We start from the raw sequence: 25865 nt of genomic DNA, 5'->3' as shown, positions 1-25865 counted from the left end.
GGTCATTGTTAATGTTCTCTTCAGGGTACTTTTGGTACAAATCATCTGCTCATCTTTTACAAGAAAGGGCAAATGACAAAGAATGAAAATTTTTCCCCTTTCTTACTGACAGGCCTCAGAATAAATGTAAGGGTTGTGCATGTGTCATCTTTGGCTGTTTTTCATCACTGGTCTAAAAATTGGTTTATTGTAATAGAATACTGCTCTATTTATCTTTGTTCTTATTTATTACTGTTTTCATTTTTAAATCCTCTTTCTCTCTGTCAGAGTCCCTTAGTCCTTTAATGTTTATAGAAATAAATGTATGTTGACTGACTCACTGCACTGGTTTTTACTAGGTTTTCTGCTCTCTGGGTAGAATTCAACACTGTTAGTCAGCAAGGAGGGTTATATGTCGGTGAATACTGGCACATGTGAATGTGCTGGTACTTAAATTCTTAGATGAGATGGCCTTTATCCCTTCAAAAGAAAAGAGATATTCAATATACAAGGCAGTTTTTGGTCTGTTGCAAATACTGATATGACTATTTGGTCCCCAGTTGTTGAGTGTAAAGGAATGTTTCGCTCTTCCTTACCGTGTTTCACCCTTCCTTACTGTTTTCTTTGCAGTGCCTGCCTGAGTTAACTTGAGGGAATCTGTCTGAATATTCATAACAGATTCACTCTTCAAAACCCTTGCTTTGAGACATAACTCAAGTCACCTGAATTATTAGCCCAGAAGCACAAGTTAAAGATAGAGCTTTCAAAAAGGACGTGCTTATAGATCCTCAATTAGTATAATGGGGAAACAAAGGAATGAATTATAAGGAGCAATAAAAAATAGAAAAGTGTAACAATTTTGTTTCTATCCTGAGTTATGTGCACCTTCACCAGGTCCAGATTTTGTGTGAGGAGAGAAATGAACATCATTCTGTGCTCTTTCTTTCAGATATCTCGGTTCACACAAATCTGATTCCTTGGGGGCTGTCTTTGGAGTTTCTGAAGAGCTTGTGAAACTCAGCAAAATCCCAGACTTGACTATTATTACTAAGACAACGTAACATTGAAACTTTTCTTCTTTTCCCCCTCAGAGTCCTTTGGGACTGCAAACCTGGCTGCCAACTCTGCAGGGAATCTTGAGAATTCCATGCTTCTAGGCTGGCTACACATGCAGCAACGTCTGTTCACCAGATCACACAGGGGACCTCCTTGGCACACGATCCATTGATCCAGATTGGGAGGGATGTCCATGCTGGTTTGGGAGCTGGTGTGGAACAGGGCATCCTCTCCCGGATCCTTCAAAAATAATTGAGATCCTGTATGTGGAGATAGAATTTCAAAACAATCCAGGACTTCCTGTTTATGCTCACCCTTGGTATCCCAGACAAAGAAACAGAATTTTCCAGGATTCAGAGGCCTCTAGATCTTCACAAAATGCATAGTGGATGCTTTTTAGTTTTAGCTGTAATTAATTGCATAGTGTTTATGCACATACACATTATTTATATGCATTATTTATAGGCAATAATACGCATATTGCATGTATTTCTTTGTTTATCTAATGTATACACTGTTATGAGATACTCAAACTGTAGTTTTATGAAAAAAACAGAATAAGAATGTCTGTATCATTTTTAATTGAGTATCTGAAAGAAGAGTCTTCAGTTTCTAATTAAGAAGATGAAAACTCACTGGGGTTAATTAATGGTTCCAGCTTCACTTACCTGACATTCCTTGCCTATGTCTCACCTTTAGCTTTATCAATGTTATTTTTATAGATTACATACAGTCTTTTTTTTCTTCCACTTCAGCCAAGGGAGAGCAAGATAAGGCTTTAACTCCCTTTTCAAGAATTAAAGAAATCACAGCTGTTTGCACTATATACCTTACTGTCAATGTAAGAGTTTTGGAGCAGCAGTAAGGGCCTTGTTACTGTATAAAAGATGATTTTATACCATAAAGATTTCTGATTTGATTTGTGTCAAAATGTGTCTGCAGAACCAGAGAAGAGGGTGATACACAGCAAAGTCTTTACAAGCTTTTGATTGCATTGAAACCAACCTGATCACTTAATTTAAGGAAACTGTGAAAGATTAGGAACAGCTGCAGACCCTTACAGCTAGGACAGATTTAGGGTGGACATTCCAGAATTGTAAAGTAGTATGAAAGGACCTGCATATCTTCTGTGTGGGAGGTGAAGAGAGTAATATAAAAAATAAGTTTGTGAAGGAGGGTAAATTCCCTGCCACAGACACATGCTGCAAGCTTTCAAAGCAGGGGTTCTGAATTTGATGTACAGAGCACTGGGGAGCTGGGTAAGGTCTAAAGACAAAGATGGGAGGGTGTTTGATGCTGTGTGGAAAAAAAAGGAAGAATGCTTAGCATGAACCTCTGGAAAATGTATCACTTCACAGGACCAGAATAGCTAGATAAACTAACCTTCATCCTAATCACAAGGCCTGGACTCATTTCAGAGGTGACTTTAGGGTAATATAAACAGGTTTCTGGTAGTGTACAAGCTAGCTTGGATGGTGTAGTCCGTTACTGCAAGTCACATACGTTAATATTTGAATTATTCCTTTTAACCTGACACAGGGTGCTGTGGTGAGGTGTTTTGGATTTACCTTAAAAATCCCAAGAGAACTTTTCATATTCTTACCTGTCTGTAGAGCTTATGAATGGCCATGCATTACATCTGTTTTATGTTGTAGGGTGAAAAGGTATGGCCTTGGGAGTAGCTGTAGGTACTCTCTGACTTGGAACACCCCGATTTCTAAAGCAGCCTCCCTTCAGGTCTGCACGACTCCGACACCAGGGTACAAGTGCTGTGGATACTGGAGGCTGCAATTAGATGCAGTACAATTGCAGAAAGGCCTTGACCTGGCATGCCCTATATTTTCCCATTTTGAAAGCTGCTGTCTGTGTTGGGAATTGCAGCCTTGTATTTACACAGTGAAATGGCTTTTCCATAGGAGCAAAAAGCAAAGAAGGATCTCTCAGGGATAGCAGTGTACCTTCACAGCGGGGCTATGAGTAGGTGACACATGGAAAAAAGCAGTGAATGAAAATACTCTGGTGCCTAGCAGAGCCTCTCGTTGATTAAATAGTAGGGTGAGAACAAAGATGTTTGTCCAAGGACTGCTGTAGAAATGTTTTCCAGAGTTCAGAAGAGCTCTTGCTCCTCTGAAAGAGCTAATGGAAATATCTCTTGGGATTATTTAATTTGTGCAGACTTTGCCATAAGAATTTCTTGTCTTTTTCCAAACACCATCTCTCTGTCCTTCCTTTGCCTCCCTTGGCAAAGCACCAGAGACATGGGGTATGGTGACCATCACATACCAGACCAGAGGCATAGTGACCAGAGGCATTGGAGCAAGACAGAAGAGAGGAAACTTAAAAATGCAATTGCACGAGCCTGACATTTAAAAATACTCAGTGAATTTTTTGCTGTAAAATGCTGCAGAATGATGACTCATTAATTCAGTAACTATAGTCAGAACTGACCAAATCTGCTGCCACAGCTGCAAAATAAGAAGTGCAACAGAAGTCCATCATTCTAACACATCCAGCTCAATGCACAACCCTCTATCTGAGAGATTTTCCTTGTCAGACCCTAAATCCTTCCCTCTTGGACAGGTATAATGACTTTAGTGTACAATTAGAAGTAAAAGGCTCCTGACCAGTGATGTTTCATTTATGTTGGAAGATTTCCTTGTGGAGGAGAATTGTCCTGGAATTAGGTCTGAGAAGCCATATAAAGAGCTTCAGTTAGGAGGTAGAGAAAGCAGGAGCTTTCAGGAGAGACTTCCCATTTCAATTTTGGTGGACACAGAGAGAGAGAAAGCAAATTGGAATGTGTTTGCAGAGAAACTAACAGCTGAGATCAGCTGGGAATGCCTAGTGCTTGTGTAGAAACTGGGAGATGCAGTATATAGTTGTTGCTAACCTATGACAATAGTATATATACTATATATAGTATAGTATATATATATATATATATATATAGCTGGTAAAGAACTGTCCTGCTGCTTAGAAGTTAGGATTTTTTTTTCTTTTCTTCTTTGGGGGAAGCAAAAAACTGCAAGAACAAGTACACAGGAGCAAGATCCCTGGATTCTTAAAAATGTCAGTTCATATGTTTTAGCTGCAAGCTTTTTGTTTAAATCAATTGGTAGGTTTGGGGTATGAGCAGAGATTTTCCCCAAGATTAGGTAAGTAGGTGTCATGGTATGTTTCTTTCTTATAAAACTCATACTGTAGGTGGTGGCCTGGCTTGTTTTCAAGTATCAAGTAGGAAAATTTTGCTTGTCAAAACACCCATAAATACACTTCAATATGTCAAGAACCTCTCTCTCCCTATAACCTTACTCTCCTCTCATGTGCTCCCACTTGAGATTTTGTGAAATGGTCTTGCAAGAAAAGAATATTTTATTTCAGTTTAACAGTTTCAAGACTATCTTTAATGTGGAAGAGACTGCTGTCGTCCAGGTGGTGGAATGCTTGGTACGCTCCCTCCCCCGAGGAGCAAGGCCCTGGCTCAGCTCCGAAGCTCGCCAGCTCCATGTGCCAGTCAGACTGCATTTCACTTCATTCTGCAGAGACCTGGCTGCAGCCCTGGACTCCTTAGCAAGGTGAGTTGTCTGCTTTTAGGTGTTATTCCTTGAGGAGACATCTTCCCAAGTGGAAAGGAGTAGAGCTGGCAAATCAAGGAGAGACATTGAGGTAGACTTTCCAGGGACCCATCCTGCTCTCCGAAGCAAGTTGCTGCAGTAAATGCCATTGTTTGTCTCAGAGCTGAGCAGGAGAACTACTCCTACTTGAAAATCAATTCCTGGACCTTGATGGCACCCCATTAAGCAGTATGGGAGACCAGGGAACAGAGACATCATGACTGTGTTTTGGGACCAACTAAGGAAAAATGTCACTACCATCACTGTGCTCCTGCTGTTTCCCCTAATGGCCTACTGATTTAATAATGTTAATGGTCTTCTACCTGAAATAGGATTTACTGGAATTTAAGTCAGTTTCTGCTCAGGATGTATAGGCTATCTTTTGGCCACTATACAGGCATTAATAGTGGTTGCCTTCAAATATATTCTTAAAAGGGTTGTTCCATTTTTGCTTTTACAGATGACTTGCACCCTCTCAGAATAATACAGGAAAGGGTATATCTGAAGCAATGTGTTTCAAAAGTTAATGGCTTAAAAATGGAGGATCACAATTCCTTCAAAGCATTTTGTATTTTTGGCTATCATTATGAAATATCCAGGCAAGGTAAAAGAAGCAAGAGATATTCCTACGCCTTGATTGTACACCAATTTATTTCTCTACTGATTGAACTTTCTGTTTGCAACAGTTAGTCTGACAAGGTAAGGTTTCTCCATCAACTTGCAAAGGACATTAATAATGTATTTCAATCACAATATATGCATTCAAAATAGGTTTATAAATTAGTTCTGTATCGAAGTGTCAAGACTCCTGCAACTATGTACAGAAAGCTACTAAATCCAAAATCCCAGCAGCACTGGTTTTCATCTCTACAGAAATTACTTTGTTGAGGTACTCTACTGAAGCAAAGCATAAAATTTAATACGCAAAATTAAAAACAATTTTAAATTAAATTATGTGTGAACTGAAACATCATATATTAAATTACTTTACTCTTGTTTCCTCCATATGTATATTTAGTACCGTCACAATTTTCTGCTGGCTGAATTGATTTTTGGTGATGGAAAAAATTGCATTTGTTTAATTATGTTGAGAACCATCTCTGGTTTTTGGAGTAAGGCAAATGATTCAACATGACCCTTTGTGCTGTTTGCTTTCTGTTTCTCCCTAGAGAGACTGTCTTCACTTGACAGTACTGCGAAACAGATGTCTAGTAGCATTTTGGTTGTCACTGTCAGCTGGCAGACTCCTGCTCTGGTACTTTTCTGGCCTAACATTTCTCCCTGCAAAGCTGGTTGCAGACAATGAGATGTGCTGCACTTTCATTTTGCTGTACTAGGCTGGCTGTCCTGCCGGCAGAGGCACTCTGTAGGAAGCTCTAGCCAATCCCCCCAAAAAAACACCCTCTGCCAGGGTCAGGACACTCTGGTGATAGAGATCATAGGGCTAAGGGGCTGTTAGGAATGAGGTGACCAGTAGGGTGAATGTTGGCTGGTCCAAAGACTTTGTGTTGATGATAGTCACTATTATTACAGGTCCCTCCATGGGGAAGTTTTGGATGTGAACAAGGGAACTAATACCACCGTATGTAGAAGAGATCATTCACAGTGAGTCCAAAACTTCTGTATGGAGAATTACAGCTTAGGATCTTTTCTGAAGCTACTGTATTAAATCAGCCCATTCCTGTCACCAAAAATATCGCCACTATTTTATAGAAACTTGAAAACTAAAGCTTCTATAACCATAGAAAGAAATTCATCTTGATCTAGAGAACACTGCAATTACTGCAATAGTAGGATAAGGACTGAAGAGAAATATTATATATTGACTCTACTAGCAATTAAATAATTGCTGTACTTCACAAACTGTAAAGCCAAGTAGCAAACCATGTAAAGATTTCTTAGTCTTACATTTATATTTCAGTTCTACTGTAATATGCTATGTAATTTTTTCGACAAAAATGGTTTGGTCAATCACTTTATTATTTATTATTGCAAAGGAATTTAAAAAACTCAGCTCTGTGGTGTATAGTCGGTCTTACTTAGCTGTGAATGGTTAAATTATACAGGCAAGACTGCTCAGTATAACCCTCACAGTCTAGAGGTCTTTTGCAGACAGCATTTCTGTGTTAAAAGTTATGACTATAGCTCCTTCAGTCGAAAATTACTGGAATTAAATTACTGGTCCAGATAATAAAAAAATTACTTAAGAAATATAGCCATTTACCATAGGAAGAATGGATGTTTGAATGGCAAGTCTAATGTAGTGAAAAAATAAAGAAAACAATTTTTTCTAAGAGATTTTTAGATAGGATTGGTCCATAGCAGATGTTTTCAAAAAGCTCAGTCCAGAGAATTTTCATAGAGGTCCTGGAAGTCTGTTAAAGATGGCTCTCATATTTGAATTTGGTAATTTCTCAGTGGATTTATTGCTGACTCCATAAGAGTCAGCATTCTGCTCTTCCTCTCCCTGTTGTATCCTTCCCCTTCCCCATACTGCCCCTTGGCAATGCTGTTCTCAGGGGATAGTGTGCCCTGGCTGCTCATCTGCCCCTTCTTTAGCTTCCCTGTCTCCATGTTTGCCTGTTTGGCTGGAAGCTGTTTTGCACTGCTCTGTCAGTAGAATACAGTTGTGCTTGCATGGGTGTCTTCTTACCTGTGTTTTGTAATTAGTTGCTTCTGAATAAGATACCTACAGTATGATACTACACCCCTTGTGTGCACTGGGCTCCTGGTGATGTCCTGCATTCACCTGCCTGATGCTCAGGATCCCATCCAAGAGATGGGATCTAAACTGTTGGATTTAGATGGGACTGTTTGATAAGCACTGTCCCAGGAAACTCAGGATCTTCTATGTTTATGAAAGAGAGAGAAAAGAAGATGAGATTCAGAAAGTACAGGAATGCCTGGCCACATGTGGACTTTTATTGTGGCAATGCTGAATTTTGTAATGAGAAGGGGGACAGATGTGTGATGTGCATCCATATGTTTTGTCCATATATGTATGATATCTCAATACTGCTGCTTCTTTTCTGAGCTCTTCCCTTGGCTCTTTTCTCTCTCATCACCCAAATCTCCTGGTTTTCCTTCCCAAAATCTGGAAATACTAGTGAATCTCGGTAGTGAGCATGTGCAAAAAAAAAAAAAAAAAAAAAGCCCCCCCAAAAAAGCAAAAAACCAAATTCAGTCCTGCCAAAACCAAATCAAAATGAGTGCTTTAAGAAAAAGATAAATCCTCAATGCACACGTTTTCATTTAGGACTCTAGGGAAAATTTCCAGTTAAGACCCTCCCAAGCACAGAAGTATGCATGAAAGGAGGATCTATAGAGCTGATTCCTAAATCTTCAATAAGATGGATCACACTACAAAAGGCTTATTTTGCTTTATTGACTAGAAAGGGATCCAAAGTCTCTCTGCAATGAGCCATGATACATAAAATTTCCTATTCTTCATTCAAAAGAGTGTGAAATGAGTGTAGATGGTCCATTGACACTTGCCTCTCTTGTCTGAAATGCAGAAGAGTGGGTAAACTCTGGTTTAGCAAATTTAAGATCTTTCATCATACATCTTGCCAAATGGATTACTAAAATTACACTTAATGACCAACAGTAATAAAAGCTAATAGTAATAAAAACAGATTAAATACTCCAGATTTCAGCACAACTTTTGCCTAGGAACAGAAAAAGAGTGTCTATCATTGAATATACAAAAATATTTTTAATAAGGATGGAACATTATCAGTTGGTGGCTGAAATGCATTTGAAATCCAAAACAAGTTGGATAGCAACACCAACAGGAAATTACACACTTTAACACCTTAATTGCAACACGCTGCCCACTAGTTATATATCTCAAACTAACTCGTGCTTTACAAGACTTTAGACATCAAGAAGTGTCTGGCTGAAGTGTCTGAGATTCAAAAGTTGCAAGTAATGGTATGGAAAGACGTCGTTCACTGTTAGTGCCATGGTAGATAAAAAGTCTTCCCTGTTCTTGCAATTAGGAAATGTTTTTTTATGCTGTGTGACTTTCTGTAGAATTCAGTAACTTATAAAAGTTGTTTGTTTCTGTTTCCCCACAACAGTTTATAATCAATATTGATAATTATAATGAACAGTATCAATCTTATTACTGTTGCTGTTATATTTTATTCTCTAATAATAAAGATAACAGCAACGTAAATCTTCTGTAATCAGGGATGGAAAGAATTTTTGGCATGAATATTCAGGGAAAGAATGGAAGGGAATGCTCCTTTTGCTTTCTTAAATAGAGAACATGGTGGCACCCTGAAGAACATCAGTATTATGCAGAGCAGATGATGCCTGTGCATGTATTCAGAATGGAACTGTAACAATCTTATCTGCCATATGTTAGAGATTTTTTAAAACCTTTCAGGAGTCTGTAACATGCAATCCCATAGAGATGGGAGGCAGAGTATACCTGCGAAATTAAGATTTTGGCTTTTAACATGGTTTGTGGTTTATTACAGAAATCTGATTCAATATTAATATCTTCTGTGTTTCTACTAAAAAGATAGATTTGTGTCTCCATAGTCTGACATCTGACAATGTCTAGACAAATTTTTATGATCTGATTAACTTTCTTGGCTGAAATTTGATGTTTATACTGTATTAAATTTAAGCGAATTGTAGCCTGTCATAACTCAGTTGTATTTGCTTATCTGGTATCTTCTTTGTAAGATAAATATAATAATTTTTTATTGCTTCTAATAGAACCTTTAAATTCCACTTTTTATGTTTCTAGGTGACTAGCTGTTTCTGTCTTGGCTAAGGAGAGAAAGATACTTCAGGGAATGCTGAGGAAGTCTTGGAGCCTGAATAATTCTGGAGTCCTGAAGTAGGTGAAGGGAGGCCTGGGCTGGCTCAGGTATCTAGCATGGTGCAGCATGACCAGGAGGAAAAAAAACCATGGGACCAGCTCTTCCCAAAGTATGGGTTAACAGGTTGGTAACTGGTGTGGTGCAGCTTGTAGGACTTGGGGAAAAGGATGAGGAGGACCAGGTAAATCGCCCATGTCACTTCCTTGGAGCATCCGTCAGCATTTCAGATTTCAATGTTCTGCTTGTCTCCCACGTATCAAACGTCAGTTGGGAGTTTGCTGGACAAAGAAGATGACAGAAGCAAAAATAGTTTGTTTCTTCCACTTGAACACAGCATGTGCTGCCTGAATTGTCTTTACATCATGCTATTTTCTGCTGGTTGTGGCAGCCCTGGAGGAGTGTACAGGCTGGTGCACTTCTTGCCTCCATGGCCAAAACCCAAATTCAGTGGAGGCAAGACAGTTTGTGCTAGCTCCAACAGATGAGATCATCACAGCATCTTGCAGTGGGTGACTTCTTGGTGATTCCCAGGAAACAGATGGCAGAGGGATTATCACTCCAGCCACACAAGCACAGTCCAAGTCCTGTCTTGACAAACATAATAACTAACCCATAGGACTTATCAGAGGTTTCTGAATGAGATTCATCTGCCCTAACTTTGGCAGCCAGAGATGGACCCCTTACTGGTCCTCTGCATTGTTATTCTGTGTCATCTGAGATCAACAGCAATTCCTTTACTTGTTCACCAGGGCCTGTCCCAGTCCCTCATCCCTGTCTTTTCTGGGCCTATAACCTCTTATACCAGCAAAGGGATATTGCACACAATTCACGAAAGTGTGGGTCAACAAAAGTTACACTTCACCCAGACCAAAGATAGTCCCTTCACATCAAAACGAGGGAGGTGATGAATTCTCAGAGAGGACAGCTAGAAGAGATATTTCTTCACTGTCTCAGACTGCAATTCAACAGTATAGCTCTTGCTGTGTAATTGAGGTTGGACACAGGAGTAGCTGAGGTGAAAGACATGGGCTCTGTCTGGATCCAGTTCACTGGAAGAAACTCTTATCAGAATATAAGATGACTGGTTCTTTGTTTGTGTCTACACTTGCCTTCTTGCAGATGCTGCTGTAAAACTGCAAATTGCAAAGTGATCCTCTTCCCTTGCATGATGGCACCCTGTTTGCTTTTGTGACCCTGGGCATCTTCTTAGGGTTTTTTTTCCCATTCAGAGAATCTGATTCTCAGGAGCACACCTCTCCTCTAGTGGACTCCATTCTCATTTTCCTTCTGTCCCTTGGTATTGTCCATGGACAGAGGCATTTCCCAGAGGCTCACAGAGTGTCTGTTGTTTGTTGCATGCCCATGTCTTGGCAGCCACAGAACACCCTACTGCTCTTGGTCATACCCTCAGGGCACTCGCCACAACCTTGCCCAGTTTGTAGACCAGACTGTAGGGAAGTCCCCAATGTCACTGAAGTAGTACAGTCAGTAGACTCTTAACCATCCAAGCAAAACTTGCATGAAAGATGCTCACCTTGGAACCTGAGTAGGCCCATTACTCCTAGAGGTAGTTGGGAATGCAGGAGGCACTATTTGAGAAGGATGACCTCTGAGAAGGTATTTGGCTGATGTTTGGTGTTCCGAGGCGGGTAATTGGAAAGCAAGTGAGGAGATGGTCAACTGTGGTGAGCACTAAAAGAAGGGAGTGTGTATGCAGCCTTCAAAATGAGAGCTTCTATTCTGTATTGCAATACTGAACTCAGAAATATCTTAGTAAAACTTCATGCCCCAGTTCCAATACTGGCAGCTTTATGAGAAAGCTCCCTTCTCCCTCGAATCAAGTTAATATTTCCTCGATGATTTAAGGAGGTGATCAGTGCTCCAATGGTTGTGTGAACTTCTAATATTATGAGACTTTTCTGAAATGGCATCTGCTTTTAAACTGCATTTGTCACACATTTCACAGGAAAGCAGCATTCCACCATCATCTGTCCCATTCAGACACACTGGTGTTGGAAGCTTTGGTAATTCCTGTTATGTAGGTGATTTAGACACAGTTTGTCAAGTTATTGGATTTGTCCAAAGGGAAAACATTTAAGAAGGCTGTTTGGAGGATGCAGTTTTACAACTGACCTAACAATCTAAGACTGCTCTTGGTACTGTAAGTGGGAGATCCTTGGCTAGAAGGGTTGGGGAAGGTGAAGCTGCCCCTTTTGATGGCAGATCAAAGACAGTTTCATAATTTCTCTAAACATAAAAGTACAGATGAGAAGAGCAGACTTACCTTCTTTGGCCTGGTTTATCCCAGCACTCACAGTCAAAGCATGATGGGATTTCTTCAGCATTGTGCTCTATAGACATAAAAATAATGTGCACAACTACTCTTTGTTATTTTTTTCTTCTGGAACTTCAGGGAGAATTTCATTTTATTATAGACATGATACTAGTTGTAATATCTTGATAGTTTTCTGCCCTGGTCTGTGTCTCAAGGGTTGTTTTCTGATCAAAATTCTGTACAATATAAGCATTCTTTTATCTGTGTTATTTATCACACACGATGGACTTCCTGTTTAGTTAGGTGCACTAGTTATGCCACTTAATAGACTTCAACCATTTTTTTTTTGTCCTCTAAGAGCAACTTTTACTTCTATCTTGTGCATAAAAAATCCTATGGTAAGTATTATGGCTATGTGATGAGAACAGACTGTGATCGTACGGACTTTGTTATATTTTATGTGAGAAATATAGTCCTTTTTCTAAAATACATTAATATTCTACTCTTCAGAATTTGAAATTCTGATACTGTAACTAAATGGCAAAATAGCACAGCCAAAACTTCCTGCTTGCAAATGTCTATTTTTGGACTAACAGATGCAAAAATACTTAATACTTGTCTGTATTTCTTTCAGATGAAGGCTTACATGATTGCCTTTTTTTAAACTTTCTTATAAAAGTTATTCTTGTAAATGCATTTCATATATTCGGTTTGTATACCCTTCATTTTTCCCCAAACTGTGTTGATTTTTCACTGTTTTCCTGAAAAAAATGCCTAGAGCCACAGCTAAAGCAGAAGAGGAGAGACAAGTGATATATTAGCCATCACAAAATACTTTATTTGAACAGGAAAAGTGTTTCTATTTTATAAGGCATGATTAAATTTCTTGTGATTCATTTTCAGTCTGGAGCTTTTTAACCAGACTGATGAGAAGTCTGGCTGAATGTCTTCAGTCTTCTTACAGGATAAAATAGCATCTTTAACAGATGTGATAGAGGTCAGCTGGAACCATCCTACTGTGCCACTGCAGAATACCTTTTGTGTTAAACAGAGACAAGTTTCATTGCATTGTCCCAAACCCAAGCTAAAGCCTTATTAAAAGAGAAAAAGCCAATTGTAAGTAAGTTCCATATTTTAATAAATTGTTAGGTTTAGGAAGAAGAATTAACTTTCTTTTTTTTTTTTTTTTTTTTTTTGTGGAATTTCTGCTAATCTCATTTCAAGCACATCAATAGAACAAGAATTAAGAGAAATTCTTGGCTCCAAGCTTATTATCAAGGAAGAGTATTTCAGGTATACACAAAGGGACGATAAATACTCCTAAAATTCCCCTCTAGGTGAAGACCATTTTCCTACTAATTTAGTATTTTCCTGCTAATGAAGAACTAAGGGGTTTCTGCACATCTCATTTTTCAGCCTGTAAGTCTGATTACTCACAGCAACTCCAAGAAACTAACAAACAGTGAAAACAGGGAATGACTGTGTTCTGTTTCCAGTCATGCCCTAATTTAGAGATTGCAAGGTTGTTTGTAAACCTTGTTAAGGATATTCACAGTGGTGAACACAGTTAAACAACCAAGGTTATTTCCAATGTCCCAAAGTTTTTTTTCCTCCATAGACGGTCACAGTTGTCTGGAAGCCTTAAATTCTGGGCCATAATAAACTACTTAAACTCTGGGAACCCCTGGCTGTTAGTTCTGTGTGGTGGGGACTGGAGAAATAGTTCTTATCTGCATTGCCAGTGGGTAGAAATTATTTGCAGACACTGGAGTGGACAGGGAAATCAGTATGAAAGTTATGAACCAGAAGGAATATCTTGTATATTCAGCCTGAAAGGCAGCCTAGATGTGTGCAAGTTCAGTCAGTCCCACTCTGGGTACCATTCTTAACTTCCAAAATATGGGTTTGTGCATCTTCTGATGGCCATCCTAGCTTATAAACTTTCTGTTATATGGATGGGGTTCTACGACTAAGCTGTCCAAATATACCGAGACATATGCTCCTGACACTATGCATTTTGCCTGAATTACAGAATGTTGGGATGATGAGCCATCTCTCTTTCTCAGTCCTATGCGTCTTCTTTCTCTTGCATAAAAAATACATGCACAGTGTCCATGGTATGCCTATTTGTCTAACATGCAATGTGAACATTGTTGTATTTTTCATCTTCTGTTGCTGTTCCAGTTTTGAGAGGCTCCTGCAACAGCCACAGTTAAACTTCCTCCAGAGAGCTTGGAGCATTTTCCTCTGGATCCTCCTAGTTTCCTCTCCCTGAGCACATCCTGAATTCACCCTAAACCAGTCTTGAACAGTTGCTTTCAGCAAGGTGGGAAAGGGAAAACGCCACTGTACTCACTCCACTGTTCTGTAATAGCACTGCCTTGTCCTTGTAGGACTCCTCCTCCTGGTGAAGCATCCCTTGCACTGTCCCAGCCTTCTCCTCTCTCCATGAACCAGCCAACAGATTTTCAGGAGTATCCACCTTCAGCAGTCAGACTACGTCTGCAGTCATTATCACTGTGACCTGCTCTGTCCTGGCAACATTCTTTCCCCAAAAGAAAGTAGGCAGAGAAATGCATGGACAGACAAAGAGGTTCATTGTCAGATGAGGCCAAACAACGTCTTGTACATGTCACTTGAACACCAAGGAAAATATTTGTACATTTGGGAGTTTTTTGATAACTTGACTTTTCTCTTTCAGGTTGGCTGGTTCCCTCCTGAATAGTTGCCCTTTTATCATTAATATACTTAGTCTTGATGATCCTTTCTGATGACATATTGAAGTCTGAGAAACATAGGCTCTGGAGCAACCCACATGGACTAGGATTTATTTGGATCTCAGATCTGGAGGCAAATGACTGAGCCTGGAGTAGAACTTAAGTCAACACCACCTGGGTGAAGACACAGTGACTGAATTACCTGAGCACTGGGAGATTACTATGGATGCTTTACCTACTTTAAACTTGGTGAGGAAAAAGTACATGCTTACCCTTGAAGGAAAAGTTATTCCAGAATACAAAAGCAGGGTAATGTCAAAGCTAATGCAGGGAAATGTGAAATTTAATACAGGGAGTACTGGTGAAAGTCAAACTCCGGAAGAGGAAAAACTCAGCAGACAGACACCACAATTCCAAGAATGGCTAAGGAAAGCATCGGAAATGTTTTTAAAGATGGGCCATGGAACTGACTGGCTTTTTCTTATGCCTTATGGGGAGTGTGGTTTGATATAAATTACTTTCTATGATAACCATCTACTGACTCTTCAGAAGCTGTGGCATTCACCAGTACATCTGTTGCAAAGTTGAACATTGTCACTGCATAAAGATAAAAAGGAAAAATAAATGGACGGGGTAGTAAGAGCTTTGGGGCATCAGGCATCATTAAAAGTGAAAGGTGCTTGTTGATTTTTGCTTAACACTCATGCAAGTACTGTGCTTGTCGTCTTGCCACAGAGGCCTCAGGTATATCTGATGTGGTTCTGCCTTGTTTCAAGGAAGAGATACAGCTCTCCGAAAACTGACTTGTGCATGAGGTACCAAATGTGCTGGGAAGGGGATGTGTTTACTCTACTGTGGTCAGCTTTCTGTTCACACTAATGCAGGGGAAGCTCAAAGCTCCATCCTTTACAGAGCTGTGCCATGCTATATCCCTGACCAGAACATGTGGACAAGAATTCATGTGATACGCCATGGCTCAAGAATTCGCTTTAAAATTCCCTTCTTGTGCTGGACCTTGGTTTAAATTTATATCAGAACAGGGGAATCCATGATTATAGGGGCAGGTGTGAGGGTCTGAAATGGTTAATGGCTTAAACATTGTTAAAATCATCGAAGGACTTTTGCCCACTGTAGCAAACTGCAAAGAAACAGGGGTTCATCTTTGACCACTGAAGCCCACCCCTCAGCAAATATGCCTACTAACTGGAATTTGGACTGTGATGGGAACTTAAGAAGAAGGGCTACTACTGTCCGGTCATCCCTGTTCCAGGGAGGAGCATGCCCTGTCTCTCAAGCAAGGTTTTAGTCTTACAAGTGTTTCTAGAAAACTACTAGGTTAACAGTCAGGAGCAGTGAAAAACCCACTTGTATATTAGAGGGGATTAGAAAGGAACATAGCAAAGCAGTTACGCCACTGTGTAAATTGATGGTTTGCTCTTATCTGAAATGCCATGTCTCCTTTCTTCCATTTCAGAATGGGTGGTACCCATGGAAAAATTTAAAGGTAGACCACAAGGGTGATCAAAGTATGGAATATATTCTGTGCAAGGAATGCCCAGATTGACTGGAAAAGAAATATCTTGAGGGATGAGATACTACAAAAGTCTCTGAAATCATGACTAGCATTGAAGAAATAGTCCTTCAGTGTCTGTTTAGTACAAAAATGAAAGACACTGAGAGAAACTAGTTGGTGTATGCTCAATATAAAAGAGAGTCCTTGTTCTGGTTCTTCCCACATACACAGGTGGCAGACACGTGGCCACCTTGGAACTTCAAGGAGTTCAAATGGCAACCGAACAAAACTCCCAGAAGAACCCATGACAGTCTTTAAACACATTAATCCTCTCTGGGTCAGTAAAATCCTTATTCTTCAAACTGCTGGAGGGAAAATATTTGTAATGTACAGTGATACACGTTTTTCTCTTTGGGTGTTGGCAACTAGCAACTGTGATAGGATACAGATTCAGAGAGCCCCTCTTTCTGACCAATAGAGCCATCCTGACACAAGCTTTTTACAAATATGGGCTTGTGAAAAGAGAACAGAGAGGACCTTGCAGTACAAGTCACCAAAATGGAAACTGTCCTCCTGGCTTGGAGAAATGGCCTCTTTGAGGAATCACCCGAAGCCCTTTGGACATCCAGTGTAGGAAAGATTAATTGGGAATGAAAATGGCAAGACAGATTCCATTTTTCCATACAATAATGACACATTAAAAATAAAAGTAAAATAAAGCAAGCTGCCACAAAATATCCCCTTTAACTAGACTCTTCATTCTCTTTATGAGAGTATACAAAAGATACAAAAAGGATTCCTGTCAGGGTAGCACAATAGAAGTGTCCACTTCATAAGTGCTTGTACAAAGAGCAAAGTGTTTTGTGAATATTAGCCCATTTTTTTTACAAGTGATGTGAAAAGGGCCCAGAGCATACGTAAGAAAGCTCCCTCCTATCCTGCACACATTCCCCAGATAAGCTACTTGCAGTAAGGAAACAACAATATTGTGTTGTCTTTAATAATTGGGATTTTTGCAGTCAATGAAAGCAATTGGGGCAAAAATTACTAAGGCAAATGGGCAGACCAAGGCAGAAGAACAAATTATTTTAATCTATTCCCATAACATACCTTATAATCTGTTTAGGTGGTTACCAGGGCCTCACAAACTGTTGATCTGCATGAACTCCTGTTGTGCTTTCACACAGGAGAGTGGAAGTGGTATGTGTGTAACGTGACATGTGAGCCTACTACTTCTAAATGAACTGCATGTGTTAGTACTTACACAAATTAATCAGAAGTCCTTAGGCGGAAAGAGAGAGCTGGAGATATGTGATCCAACTCACCTGGTCAGGCAGGGTCACCTAGAGCATGTTGCCAGAAACTGTGTCCAGTCACAATTTAAACCTCTTCAAGGATGACAACTCCACAACCTCTTTGGGTAACCTGTTTGATCATGCTCACAGCAAAAAGTGGGGTTTTTTGTTCAGAATGTGCACAGATTGCAGATCCTGGTGTCATGTGATGGGTTTCTCTGTGTTTTGTGTGTGTTTTGCTGCAGTGCATTTGTTTTGTATCCATTTGTACAGATGTTTCAAATATAAACACTTATGACTGAGCTATATTTAGCTTTTGCATGTGTCCTCCTGTTGTAAGTCATCAGGTAACTGTTCTGCTAGCAGACAGGACAGGAAACAGATAGTAGGAGAAAAGGTTCTGAGTTTTTGTGTGCAGTAGGTAACTTACCACCTAATTTCCAAATTTCTATCACTCATTTGCCTGGAGATTGATAATATATATATATGATCTTCTCAATTCTAAGTTTCTTTTCCCCCTTTAAAGTTTCAAGTTAGTAAATCATGCTTAGTTTTAGTTTCACTCCCTTTTGAAAATAATGTATAGAGAAGTGATGGCCGTTTCAGAATTGAGTAGTGATAAAAATGCTTATCCTTCTTACTTGGTCTTCTGTGTTGGCTTGAGAAATTCAGCTGTGGTGTGCTGGTTCTGTTTCTGACACCACCTGCTCAGTGCAGGCAGGTAGCCAGGGAGCGCCGTTTCTGTGAAAAGCCAGGTCAAATTCAAGCAGGCATGTCTCTCAGAAGTAAAGTAATAATTATTTCTTCCAATGACTGGGTCCCATAATTCTCTCAGCCACCTTTCTGAACTCCCACATCACCACCATCGGTCTTGGAACAACGTGCTTTTTTCTTGAATCATTCTGTACTGGCAAAATTTAGAGCATTTAGCTATATTTTATTTTAGACACAAAAATGGTCCTTCATGCCAGAAGTGTGGTATCAAATTTACCATCTGTGATGAGAGTATTGAGAATATGGATTGACCTTCAGTTTGAAGGTCATGTGGAAGCACAGTGGGTTTAGTGCCTCACATATTTCTCAAAAGGTGCAAGTACCCTGTTCTCAAATATTCTTATGCAAATAGGAAATTGAATTGCAATCTACTGCAGGGTTTGAAAGGGTGGTGCAGGTTTACTGAAAGGTACAAGAGCTCTTTGCTTGCTTGTGGTGTCACAAAATAGAAAGGGTGCATCAAATTTAAATAGGTTTCCTACATAAATGAAAGACAACTAGATATACTGCAAGGCAGCAGTATAGTACAAGTGCCCAGGGTGTTCTACCTTTTGCTTTTGATATCTGGATAAGCAAGCAGAACCTTCAGGTCTGACAGGCACCAATGCTGAACACTGTGTAAACTGAATATTTTAACACAGTCATGGACAAATGAGGATAGGAATGGTCCAGCATTTCTAAAGTTTCTTTTAAAGCTTGTGGAATTTAATTCTGTCATCTCTGATCACAAACTTTAGTGCAGGATCCCCCCAAAGCAGATGAAGAGGTGTGCAAGGGGGAAGGGGAGAACACAGTCCTGTTCACTGGACTAGGTTGATTCTGGAGGTACAGGTGATACACTCTGCATGTGAAGCCTTAATTTCACCAAAGGAAGTAAGCATGAGAGGCATCAGGAAGAGCCAAACCCACAGCTCCAACCAAATCAGCTGAAAAGATCTCTTGCACGCCAGTCCTGATGGCAAATGGGTAACATTTGCTGCATCCTTGGCTGGACACAGGCAGAACCCCAGGTGACATAAAGAAGTGTCACTGCAGCCAGGTCCCAAGTGCTTCTGCAAGACTTCAGGAACATTTGAAAGAACATGTGGGTTTATTGCTCTTTTTACGATTCTCCTTCCACCTCATGAGCAGTTTCTCTGATAGATCTCCTGGTGCTGTATGCTGTCTGGGGAGAAGGATCACCCAGCTCCTCCCCCTCAACACAATGCAGAGTCTTTCTGCCTTCGGATGGACTTTTGGGTGAAAGTTTCCATCTCCAGGTGCATAGGAGCCCTGATGTTTTGCGAAATGCTCTTTACTGAGATCGCCAGTAAATTCTCTGTATTTTGTGATTTAAACATGTTCCATGCCTAAGATCTGAAGGTGGGAAATTTCTTCTTCTGGCAATGGTGCTAGTCACAACTTAAGCCCCATTTTTCTTTGGGACAAGTATGCAGGCCATATCTTGTGTATTCTATCTCCAAATATGCTAGTGATAGATTTAAGCTTCTGTTGATCATTTGTTTCTTGGATCCCAGCAAAGAGTGCAGGGAAATTGTTTATACTGCCTGAGGGCAGAAGAGGGAAATGGGTGATTTAGCCAGGAGCTACAGGCCAAGGAATGATAAGGAGGGAGACATTCATGTTTCCCGTATCTACTATATAGCATAAAACTGAACGTTACATCATTTCTCGTGGTAGTGGAGAAGTGAAGACTAGTGGAAGAAAATGTAAGAATTTTTGTGTGAAACTGTCTACATTTGTGTGAAATTATCTTCAGTAACAAACCATTTTGTGTTTTGTATTATTAATATGAAATTTTAATTAAAATCTTCCAAGTCATAAGTGTTAATAGTCTAGAATAGTGTTGAAACTGCAGGTGCATTTCCAGCTCCAGGAACCTGGGTTGAAGGTGCTCATGCAGAACTGGAAGATGGCCAGGAATACAGGTAGGAGAATTAAAATATCAGTTAGTGCTTTTCTGCAAAGTCATTTGGATAATGGATGGTTCTGCCTCCCACTACTGTGGCAGTTATCAACCCTTATAACAAAGCCTTTGGGTGTCAGTGAATCTGTTGAAATTGATGGAAAGCAGAAACCTGCGTAAGAATTTAGGACATGGCAGGCATTGGCTTTGCTATATTTATTGATGCAGAAAGAGGTTTCTACACACAAAGAACATATTTCATCTTAGCTCTTTTCTACCTAGAGTACTGGTAAATACTTGCTTATTCCACAGCACAGGAGGATAAAATTAACTTTAATTTAAATAGCACTGCCTTGAAGCATTTCAGTTTATTTTAATGCTGAGAGGCTATCATAATCCTACATAAAAAGCAAGGGAAGGACATGAAATGTTGTCTTCTTGGAATAAGTATTTTCCCTCTGGTCTGGCAGACTTTCTCCCTGTGAGTGGAGTCCTGCACACATTCCCACAATCAATGTGTCAAACAGAACAGAAGAGAGAGTAAGTGTGGGTGTGTGTTGTAGGCATGTGCACCTGACCTTCACCTGCCATTCACAAAGTATTCTTTCTTTCCCTTCTTGCTTGTGTTTTCATAGGGTCTGAAAGGATGTTCTCAAGTAAGGCAATGCTTTCCACTGCCATTGCTGCTGTAGTGCCCCACCGTATGTACACACATTGCTGTCACTTTCTCTCCAGGCTCTACCAGTAACATCAATGAGTTACAGAGCAGAGCTTACAGTCACTAAGCTGTTTTAACCCCTTTGCAACTTCTAAAGGGACAAAGGTGATTCAAGGTAACACTTTTTCATAGGTGATGACAGAAGTCAGCTAGAGCCAGCAGAATGAATGTGGAGGCCCATATACAGGTGATCAATGCAGGGAACTGCAGAGAGGAGATCAAACCAGCCAGGTGGTGGAGTAGAGGTTGATTCTTTCCCAGATAAACTCAGTTGTCTGCAAGAAGACCATGTCTATAACCAGATTAGTAACCAGAGGGAGCCTGACAATGATTTCTGACCATATGGCCAAAAGGCAAGCTTTGTCTGTATACTGAAAATTGCTGCCTCCAAATTGAGGTAGCTGCATCCAAACTACGCGTCTACTTGACAGTGACCCTGGCAAGAGTCCTAAACACTTCTGAACCCAGGCCACTCACACATTGAAATTGATCCTGCATCCTTCATGATCTCAGTGGAACAGAGCTTTGGGCAGCTGGACATAGACCCTGGGATACAGACATGTTGTGGTCTCTGCTAATGCCCTAACAATCTGTGGAAGCACCTCATAGCAGAAGCATCACTAATGTCTTCCAGGCCCTGTGCACCTACTCTGACCTCACTTTCCCCCCTCATCTCAGCAACAGACACCATCTAGAAGTACATGAAGCCATCTGTTGCCATCACAGCCCTAGAAAACACTGCAACAGAAGCCATGATATCATCATGCCTTACCCTAAGAAGAGTCAGGAAATAGATCTGTTTTCTCTCCCGTCCATGTTCCTGACATGCACAATCTTAACCTCTCCTTACCTTGCTGTGTCCTACTTCTGCTGTAGTTTTGACAAGCATTTTCTTGCTGCCCACCTCCATCCCTGCTTTTCCATTAGACTCTTCACTTTTCATTCCCCACCTGCTTCCAGAAATTCCTGCCTGCTACTATTTGCTCTCTTCACACTTTCTGCAATGCCGGTCTGAACTACATAATAAAAGCAAATTCAAAAAATATTTCCTGTCCCCTCTGTGTAAGACAAGATTTGCGTGGGCTATTGTTAGCTTTTTGAGTTACTTTGTGCCCAGATGGACTTTGAGTTCTGCACCTCTGACATTGCTTCATTGTGCTCTCTGATTACTATTGCAGCCTCCTCTGCAGCTTTTCCTGCCTCAAAGGCTCTGCCACAGCAACCAACAATTTTGTGTGGCCTCTGCATAAAAGTTTCAGCTGAGTAGTTCAGGGAAACCCACTTCTGAGTCGTCTTCCCTAGACTATGAACCTGTCACATCATCCAGAGGGTACCACATCTTGCTTCTGGATGATGAATGGCAGGTAGACATTCCCTCTCTGGTATGCCAGGGCTTCAGAACTTCCACAAAGTCCAGATAAAGCTGGCTCTGACCCTCAGTATCTTTGGAGGATGGCTGGGGCTTAGAATATCACCTGCCTTGACTGGAGAAGAGATGCCAAGTAACTTCCTGCCTTTGGGGTAACCCTGAGCAAAGTAGGGGTGCCTGATGGATTCAGTCTTGTTTGGGGGATCAAAGCATCCATCTGAGTTTGTTCCCTGTACTCAGTGGGGACAGCACCTTGGAGGCATATCTGGTCATTCTTTGAAATACTCTTCAGCAGGTGTTACTTCGTCTGTTGTACTTACTGTAGGAGACTTCGTAAAGCTGCAGGGCAGCTCCCACCAGTGGGATCCCTATCGCAGGACTCAGGGTACATTTAGTGTGATTCCCCTTACTCCATAACTTTTTCTCTTCTGAGGTAGTGGCAGGAAATCATTACAAATTAGTTCAGCAGTTAGGTAATAAGAAGAGAAGTTGTTGTGAGCCAGGGCAGTTCTTTAGGGTAGAAAATAATTCCATTTATTCAGTGAAGTTAGTAGCTCATATTTTAATCTTTTTGCTTGAAAAATATGGTCATGTTCAATGTAGTATTATATGTACTAAAATCACTCAGCAAAAAAACCGTTAATTGTCAGTGATGTTTTCTCCTGCAAGCAGTGTTAGGTTTTTCACAGAAAAATGAAAAGTTTGAGGGGTTTAGATTAAAGGATTTTCCATGAAATCCTGAAAAATTAGGAGTGAACATTTCTTTAGTGTACTTCCAACAAACGAAAGCAAATAAGCAAAAACCCAAGACAACCAAAGTTTCTGACAGAAAACTTTGGTGGTTGTCAGTACCAGAGGCCACATTAGAAGGCAAAGGTAATAAAATTCATTAAAGCAACTGATACAAATCATTAGTAGTGATATCACCTACAAATCTTACCTCTCCTCTATCCTTTGATGATTACAGCCAAAACACCAGATATTTCATCATTATGGGCAATATTGTCTTAATGGAGTTTGATCTTTCCTCATTTCTTCTGTTCCCTCTTTCCTGTTTCTTGTTTCTCCTCCTGTCACCCCTGCATTTCCTCTGCTGCAGCACAGTTTATTCCCTCCTGAAAATGGATTTCAACAGAAACAGCTTGTTATCCCTTAGTAAAAGAGTTATATGCGAGTATATTGCCCCTTGAAGTCATAAATGTGTTCCAGATTTGGAGTCTTTAAAGAGAAACTCTTTTCTCTCAGATCCACTGTTACACTGTTGTATCTCCAGATTTAGTTAATAATGCAGATCCCATGCCTGAATAGGGTATGTTCTCATACCTACAAAATCTATGTGGTTTTTATTTTTAAAACAAAACTTGAATTCTGCAAAATGCACAGTACAAGCAGGACAGACTTCACTTACTTATTAACTCAAACGTCACTTATATGAATTAGACACAAGAAAATAATTGGGACGCTATACTTCTAAATTTGTCTCAGTCCCCAAAATGTTAGGCATGTGTCATTCTGGCAAATAGTTCACATCTCTAAACGATTTCATCTCTAAAAAAGTGTTTTATCTCTACAGTGCTTCTTAGCTACTGTATGGTGTTGCTTTAAAAAAATAAACAGCATTTATGTAGGGCCTGGGTACCAGAGCTCCTAATGTGGGAAAGCATCTCTGTTCTACAGGAGCATTTAGACACCTGCCCCACTGCTGTCTTGATTCAGTGCACAGATGATAAGTAAGAGATAGCAATTCAAAACTCTTGGTCTATTCTACATATTCTTCTGCAAAGTGCAGGAGGCCTCTCCTGTGGCATCTTCAAGGCACATACAAGTTGCTCCAAGTCCTTGTATAGTGTTTTTTCGGGGTTTGTTTTTTGTTAAAAACCCAGAAAGATAAGAAATCTATGAAAAATAAGCAAAGAGAAAATGCTGCATGCATTTCTTTTAATGGTTGTAAACACTTATTAATTTTGAGGAAATTAATTTCCTCGAGTTCTCATAAAAAACCTTTGGATATGATCACAGTGTCATAAGGAAATCTGCAATGTTCCTTAGCAGATGTTAGACAGCACATACATGGGGCGGCTCAGTCTGCCTAGCTTTGTATCCTGTGCAATCGCCTGTTACGCCAAGGTTCTTTCTGTATCCATACATCCCAATGCATTTGGGGAAAAATTCGATTCACTTCTTGGAAGTGAAACAAAGCCACTAAGACTTTAGCTTGTATTAAATCCCATTCTGTTTCTTCCTATTGCCCTGTGTACCTGCTTGTTTCACAGTACTGTGCATTATGCGCAACAGCTCCTTGGCGAATGTCTTATCATTTGGTTCCAGAAAGCTTAAAGAGATCTGTATAGTCCAACATAATTTTATCTGTTTCCTCCTACTATGGAAAAAATATCTCATTCTGCAGATTAACTAAATCCTTTCAGAAAAAAGCTTTTGCTGCTAAGTAAACCTGGTAATGGGAGAGAGAATTTTCCTCTTCATGCAGAGCAATCAGGCAACATTTTTGCATCATGCACTTTAAAATCAAAGTTCTTGCATAGAGATGAACTAAAAGATGTGAACATAAAAGCACATAATGAAGCTGTGGAAGCCTGTATTGCTTAATTAATCTACAAGTCAATACTATTTTGGCTGTCTACAGTACATCTACAGTCCCTTGTTCAAAACAGGGACAAGCATTTCCTAGAACTCCCTTGAGATAATAAGATAATTAAGACCCATACTGTTGAAGGTGAAAGAATTTAGAGAAAATCACGATTCTTACAAGTAGAGGCATAGGTGTTACAAATGTATTATAAGATTTTGTTGCTACATTGTAGACAGGGGATGGGAAGGACTGAAATACAGCAACAGCAGCCAATTTAAACACAAAGTCCATAATGTTGAAGAACTTACTTTCATACAGCATACCAAATTTATTCAAGCTCTAAACTACGTAAGAATTTAAGCACAAATGTGGCTTTGGATCACGTGTTGTACTGCTGTTCCTGTGTTTGCAATATTATTAAGTTAACTAGTGCAATGCTTGAAGGCTTGTTCTGGACGTTGTTGTTGTATTTGAATGTGTACTACATCCTTCCTTACACATGCTCTCCTGGTAATTCCCATGGCTTCCCTAGATGAAATATGTAACACAGTGTTTTCCATACCAGTTAGAAAAGATTTAAAGAAAATCACAACCAGTATGAAATGGTGCCATTTACTTTTCAGTAAATGATACAGGCATTCAGGAAAGACCACTGGAAGCAAACACTAATGGAAGCCTTCCATAACAATCAGTTCTATGATTATTTCATTTTTAGTTCTGGAGAAATATAAAGAAAAGCTTCTTCTTCTTTCCTTTTGAAAAGGTTTATATATAAACACCCTTAGGAGTCTAAGAAAGTTTCAGAAAAACTCCATGTGTTGGATTCCAGCTGTAGAATTCCCTTCCAAATTTTCTTTACTCCTCTGTTGTGAGTGTGATCTCGATCTAGCTACCCTACTGCAAACATCTCTGTTCTTCCCTGTATAGCTGACAGAAAATTAAAATATAAAACCTATTTTCTCTAGTCCAAAAAAGCCATTTCACATGGTTTACTAATGCTGCTATTGGCAAGTCAAGCATAAGCCATGTAATGGCAAAACTTACCCAAAAACCATTAAAAATGTTTATTCATTAGACATAAAATTATATACTTTGGCTTATACCTTGGCTATATCTCATGGAAATGCTTTTCCTCTCATGTCATGCTAGCCAGTTTGTTAGTACCTCCTATCCCCTAAAATTTATTGCTTTATTATCCTTCTTTATCTTAGAAGCATACAA

At 39.9% G+C, this 25865-nt stretch overlaps 1 protein-coding gene across 7 annotated transcripts in view; it reads left to right on the top strand.

Annotated features, from left to right (window-relative positions):
• Positions 1 to 4523: 4523 nt before the first annotated feature.
• The window catches only part of AVPR1A (arginine vasopressin receptor 1A), a 35167-nt gene continuing 13825 nt past the window's right edge, over positions 4524 to 25865 (top strand). For 2 of the 7 annotated variants that reach the window (XR_005604526.1, XR_002043318.3), the window contains exons 1-4: positions 4541 to 4610; positions 5110 to 5348; positions 6183 to 6254; positions 9412 to 9610. The gene's annotated coding sequence lies outside the window, so the exon portion shown is untranslated. Of the gene's footprint in view, positions 4611 to 5109; positions 5349 to 6182; positions 6255 to 9411; positions 17928 to 25865 lie in introns of those variants that run through there. The other 5 variants (XR_002043316.3, XR_002043317.3, XR_005604525.1 and 2 more) reach the window with 5 other exon arrangements.

The sequence above is a fragment of the Corvus cornix genome, chromosome 1A, assembly GCF_000738735.6.
Source record: "Corvus cornix cornix isolate S_Up_H32 chromosome 1A, ASM73873v5, whole genome shotgun sequence".
Classification (NCBI taxonomy): Eukaryota; Metazoa; Chordata; class Aves; order Passeriformes; family Corvidae; genus Corvus; species Corvus cornix.
This window is presented reverse-complemented; position numbering and strand designations above follow the sequence as displayed.